We start from the raw sequence: 6,873 nt of genomic DNA on the forward strand, positions 1-6,873 counted from the left end.
GATCTACATAGAGCACAGTTTTGACAGAAAAATTAAAGAGGAAGGTTGAAAGATTCAGGACCAGCCAGTAGTGGAACCTTGGCTTGCTAAGCAATGGTAGTGTGTAGGAGGCAAGATAGATTAGGTATTGCCATAGTAACAAACATCCCCAAATCCCAGTGGGTTAAAGATAAAGGATTATTTCTTGTTCACAATGCATGTCTGTCTTGTTATGAGCCTCTACTCCATGTGGTCTTCACTCTGAAATACTAGCTGATAAAAGTTCCATCATTCAATAACAGCACTATCGCAACATAACAATGCTTATGTTGAATAGAGCACTGAAGACTCAAGCACAACAATTAAATACTCTGGCCCCAAAATAACATAGGAAACTTCTGTTCAACTTCATGACCTAGAAATAGTCTCAAGGCCACATATAATAGACATGTGGAGGTATATTATTTTTGATTGTATAGATATAGAGAAAAAATATATTTTGGTGAATAACAATATCTACTACACTATGTAATAATATTAATTTCCTCACATCATCTTATGCCCATTTCAGAGTACCAAAAGCAAAAACAAAGAAAAAAGAAAAGAAAATCAAACTAAGACTTTATTTTAACTATGAAATATAACATAATACATCCATATTCTTTCATTTGGCTGTGTCAAATAGATTTCTTCAGCAGGTGGGCATTAAAAAGAAGGAGGAGGAAGAGGAAAAGAAGTAAGGAGTTTGAATTAGGTCTTAATACTTGAGGATGAACATTCACTATTCGACACTAAAATTAAAAAGAAAATCTCTACTCTTTTTCACAAAGAAAATTTATTCAGATGAGCTTTGCTGACCTGGCAGTATATATGATTTATAAAGAAACTTGAATATAAATATAAGAATTATTAGCAAAGTGTGGTACATGCAATTAAAATGTATACAGAAAAAAAATACTATCTCAAAGACAAAGTTTAATTGAAATTTTGTATTTACTCAATGCTTTAATTTCAAAGTTCAAAGTGTATTAGATGGAATGCAAAATACTACATTGGATTTACCTTATATAGAAGTTATCTATTGTTGCATGACAAACTGTCTCACAACATAGTGACTTAGTTTATTTCTCATAATTCTGTAGGTTGGATTGACTTTTATTGCTAGTGTCGCCTTGACTTTCTCATGGAATTGCATTCATCTGGAGGCTCAGTTGAGGCTCATGTTCTACAGTGGTCTTGCTCGCATAATAGGTAACTCAGCTGGATTGCCCAGAAAGGCTGTCTCTCCACATGTTCCTTCATCTCTGGCTTCTTCACCCAGTAGAAGCTGCATTTCGAAGTATCAAGCCTCAATATATCAGCGCTTATAAAATTTCTGCTTGTTTTATATTTGTTGACGCCCTAGGGGCCAAAGTAAGTCATATGCCTAAGGCCAGAATCAGTGTGGGAAGGGCTACCTAATTGCTTAAATACTAGGAAGTATGGTTCTTTCGGAGTTAGTACTATAGCAATCTGCTACTGACCACCTTCTGTGTCCATTGAGTCCTTTCTCTTCAGCATGCAAAATAATTTGACTTCCTTGCAAGACCCCACATGTCCCATCCAAATATGTCACCAAACGTGATGTCTAAAGCCTTGTAATTTGCTTTAGGTCCAGATGTGAATGAGGATCCCTATTGCAACCCGTGTTGATCAAGAGACTAGTGAACTACAAAAAGGTTTTACTAGGTACCACCTTAAATCTTACTTAGGTCTTACAAGAAGTTTTACAACCTTATTTTCCAATTAATCTTTATCCTGAAGCTATTTTTTGATTTTTTTAAAAAAATTAGAAGGGTAGAAATACTAAAAACATGACAATTTTTTAATATTTTATTTTATTTTAATTTCTGGGATATATGTGCAGGGCATGCAGGTTTGTTAAATGTGTGCCATGGTGGTTTGCTGCACCTATCAACCCATCACCTAGGTATTAAGCCCTGCATGCATTAGCCTTTTTAAAAATTACAAATTAAGTAGTACTTGGTTATTTTATTAATTTCTCTACATTCTACTTTCAATTGAGTGCATTTTCTTTAAATTCTACTCTTTGTTTTTATACCTGCCCCTTACGTAGCTCAGAAAAGGCAAATAACATTTTCAATGTTATTTGAAATCTCCATATCCATATATAAAAATTCATTTGGCATGTTTTCTATTATTCAAGTTACTGTATGTAATGGTCTTTTCAATTATTTTATAATCGTCCTTTCTTTCGGTTTTCAATAGTAGTTTTCGTAGTTAACTTCCCACTTCAACTAAGAATATCCTTCCTGTGGGTTGAACTGTGCCCTCATACAATATCATGTCTACCACATTCTGCTGGTCTAAAGCAACTCATGAAGGCATACTGTGAATGAACAAAATCTACCTTGATGAGCAAAAATGCAAAATACAGTTGGGTAGATAAACAGACTACCTTGATGAGTGAAACTGCGAAATAAAATGGCTTTTTTTTCCAATCTACCACAGTTTTGTTATACGATAATAATAATAATGCAAAAATATGTTTGAAAATCACTTGCTTGTCAATAAAAAGCATACAAATTTAGTTTATTTGTTAATGATACATAATAATAATACTTAGTGTTGTTTCAGACAAAAATAGGCATATTCTTATGCCAGAAACTAAAGTTAGAAAATCTCATTACTAATGAATTTATTGATTACCACCTGGTTTTATTAAATGAAGGAATTTTTTGGAGAATGTGAATTTTTTGAGGATTGCCTTATGTCTCTAAATGTTAAATATTTTTATATCATGATTCAACATGGGGTTTTGTCAATAATTTTATAGAGATAATCATCAGAAAATATATCTGGTCTTTCTGATTGTCACTTCAGATTCTAATGGCCATGTCTGGAGACAGATGGCCTTGCTTACTCCCCAGATAGAGCTTTGTTAATTTTGACTACTCTGGAGCAATTCTGGATGGGGCTATATAATAGTTGTTTTCCCTGTGTCCTTGAGGATCATTTGCAAATACCCTAATGTTTCAAACATTCTGGCTGAAAACATATATACAGTAGCCTCTCACTCTCAAACTGATGACTGGTGTCCATAGAAGTATTATCTTCTCATATCCCTGATGGGGCTGGGTATCCCAGCCCTGGGATTCTGACTCTTTAGCCTCTGTAATTCTTTGATTATTATTTTAAAGTCATCATATATCTATTTCCAAATGGATGTAATTTCAATCCATGACATTGATACAAATGTATAGATGTCTTCCAACTTTCGTTTCCCATATTCTTGTAAATTGTCAGCTGAGTGAAAAAAATAATAGAGGAAACTTTTTTTTTGGATTTTAACATAGAAATGACATTTTTACCCATAAAATAATCACTTCTAAAATAGAATAATTACCATTCATGTTAATGACTGTCTCTGTTTATAGATAGAAAATTAAGTTTTTAAAAAGCATTTTAAAAGAAGCAGTGTAGAATCTGAGAGCAGAAGAGCTTGCTATATAGGAATTTTTACTCTAGTCCTGTATGCTTGGTTTGGCTGTTTATAGTGAATTACCAAGTGCTGTAGAATGAAGAAAAGACAGTTCCCCAGCCCACTGGCACTGCTGAATGGAACATTCATTACAGAATTCTTGGACTTATAGAACCTGGCTTATATTTTCTACTGAAAAGTACTTGGGATATGATAGAAGTTTGGATTGGTGGCAGAAGATGGGGTTTTAATCATGGCGTTCACTTACGAGACATGTGGATATCGAATTATAGTATGCCTGATTCCTCAGTTTCTTCATTTCTAAATTGATGCTAATAATACCTAACTTCTCTATCTGGTATGGGTAGAACGTAAAATAGCATGTGTTCAAGCACTCTGTGAACTTAAAGAATTGTAACTTACCATTTTTGATGTTTCTTATCATTATTATCTTGAATTCTTCTAAGGATACAATTTTATTCACCGAAGAAACCAGCGGGTTGTTTCTATATGAAACTGTGCAGAACCCAGGCATTTAGGCTTCAAAAATCAATTGCCGAAGTATAGGAGAGAAAAGACATGCTGTGCCAATAACTCACTGAAATAATGTTATGGGGCAATGAGTTGATCTCAAACTTAATGTGAGTACACAATGTGAAGTGACTGCAAGACTCTGGCGTGATTAGGAAGAAAAGAGTTTAGGTAGGAAGTTGTAGTCTTATTCTTCTCTGCATTGATTAAACCACACACCCAGAATATTGAGTGCAATTGTCGGCATAATATTTTAAAGAATTAGAGGAAATCCAGAGTAATTCCAGGGTGAGATTTGTGAAAGGCTTAGAAATCATATCACCTGAGAAAAATTTGAGTGAACTCAGAGAAGCTGAGAAAGAATGAGTAAATTTATCCTGTATTCTTCTGAGGACAAAGCTAGAACCAATGGTAGAATTTATTTTTAAAAATTATAGCTCAGAATAGAGAAAGCATTAAAATCCAGAATTGCCTGAAGGCAAGACATGATGACTCACTGAGCAAGGAATTTACCCTCCTTGGAGGTGCTTCAAGAGAGGCTGCCTGACCTCCCTCACCACACTTACATAGGATGGGAATTTCCAATTGTGTTGGAGGTTTTATTGGATGATCTCAAGTTCTTCCAACAATTCACCGTACATACTCAAGACTGCTATAAAATATTTAGTATAGTGCTCCCTTAGGCTGAACACATACTAAAGTTGGAATAATACAGAGAAGATTAGCATGACCCCCATACAAGGATGACACACAAATTTTTTAAGCATCAACATATATGTATATAAAATAAATAAAATAAAATTATAAAATAAATTATTTAGTATACCAAAAGCATCATTTTTTGAAATCCATGAAATCCTGATTTTATGAGATGTTTCATTAAGAATATCGTCTACCTATAAGATACTTTTGGGGTACTCCACCTGCTATAGTTCATCTAGAGTATGACGGTACACATCGTTAGATTGGAAACTCTGAATTCTAACAATAAAGATACCTGAAAAATATGTTTGGCTCAATTTTTTCTTAACTTATTTGATCATGCAATATTTATCTATATTTCTATCGATTCATTTTTACATATAATCTCTATTACTAACCTGTATAATGATTGGCACAAGAAATCATCTGGGCATATTAAAAGTTATGATTTTAAAAATAAGTGATCCAGATCTCTTCTAGTTTATAAGATATATATTATCAGTTGAAAATGTCAAAGTTTTACTTATTTTCAAATATGAGGCAGTTTTCAGAATGCAACACAATTTGATCTAGCTTCCTAGGATGGCGGAGGAGTTATGATAAAACTGAGCGCCTAACATATCAAACCTTCCAGCATCATTCCAGCTATTAGTAATGAGTATCAAAAAACTTGAGGGTATACTTGTTTGCCGACAGAACTAACAGAATGTGGCTGGGTTCAATCAATATGTTTTACCCTATTGTATTTTGAAGAGTTAAACTGTTACTTGACCAAAGGCTGAAATCCTAGATGTATCTACAGAGTTCAGCAGTATTTTCCTGATATCTCAGCTAGCTATTTCTCTTCAACGTATATCCATTTGGTTCAAGGTTTTTTACATATATTTTTGCTTTTGCATTTCTCCAGCTTCCCAGCAGTGTTTCCTATGAGTAAGGAGATGTTTATTATATATACCACCAATTTGACTTTATTCTACATTTTTCTTTATTTATCCCAGCTTAGGATCATGTCATTCCCCTACCATTTGTGTGGATTTTTCTAGGTGAGTTTTTTTGTTTTTTTGTGTTTTTTTTTTGCTGCTAATGATGGCAACACCTCTACATTTAGTTCTCAGGCTGACTCTCCTGGAATTGGTTGTTTAGAACCGGAAATTATTGATCTGCCTAGGCTTGATCTGTGCTCCCTTTATCTGAGCTGACAATATTTGCTCTATGACTCAGCTAACATCTCCTTTCCTCAGGGTCATCCCTTTTATTTTATCCTCTAGCATGTGGACAGTCCTCCTATGGCAATGTGTTCTGACCTCCTCCTGTGATCTGATCCTGACAGGGCCAGAGAAAATGTTCAGGTTAATGAAGAGCCTCATTATAAACACACATCCACTTGCTATTGTGTTGACTCACATTAAATTCTCCATGTGATTATATTCTGGGTTGAATTATCTAACATTTAACGATGTACTAGGCATTGAATAGTATAGTAAATGCTTCTGCTTAGTAGGAAAGGGAAGGCGTTGGAAATAATTTAAAAGAAGTATTACAAGGGAAAAGTACATAAAGATGTATTGCAAATTTATCATAAAGCCTGAATGAAATAAAGTAGCTATTTTCAGAATTCAGAATGGGAATATTAATGTCAAGTATGTATTGCTTATCAAGCCTACTCCTTATCAGTGTGAGAGAGTTTCACAATATATAAAAGTTATAGCTTTGCTAAACTGTAAATACAATAAGATCAAAGACTGACTTTTTAAATGACCAATATATCCTATAATGTCATGGTTTTTGTAAGAAATAGGTGGTACTCCAAAAAGGGGTATTTGAAAGAAGTTTGAATAAAAAGGATCTTTATGAGGAAATCTTGGTTAAAAGAAACCAACAGAGGATGGCAAAGCACCTTTAGGTTAGTTTATTAGTTTGTTTTTACACTACTATAAATACTTACCTGAGACTGGGTAATTTATAAAGAAAAAAGGTTTAACTGACTCATAGTTCCACAGCCTTAACAGGAAGCATGACTGGGAGGCCTCAGGAAACTTACAATCATGACAGAGGGCAAAGGGGAAGCAAGCACGTCTTACCGTGGCAGAGTAGAAGAAAGAGAGAGCAAAGGGGGAAGTGGAACACACACTTACACCATCAGATTTCATGATAACTCACTCACTGTCGGTAGGGCAGCA

At 34.2% G+C, this 6,873-nt stretch overlaps 1 non-coding gene across 1 annotated transcript; it reads left to right on the forward strand.

Annotated features, from left to right (window-relative positions):
• Window positions 1–4,664: 4,664 nt before the first annotated feature.
• On the forward strand, window positions 4,665–4,770 carry LOC114672474 (U6 spliceosomal RNA). Its single transcript, XR_003722889.2, has one exon. It is a non-coding gene; the product is annotated as a U6 spliceosomal RNA (small nuclear RNA).
• Window positions 4,771–6,873: the final 2,103 nt, after the last annotated feature.

Source organism: Macaca mulatta, chromosome 14, assembly GCF_049350105.2.
Source record: "Macaca mulatta isolate MMU2019108-1 chromosome 14, T2T-MMU8v2.0, whole genome shotgun sequence".
NCBI lineage: Eukaryota > Metazoa > Chordata > Mammalia > Primates > Cercopithecidae > Macaca > Macaca mulatta.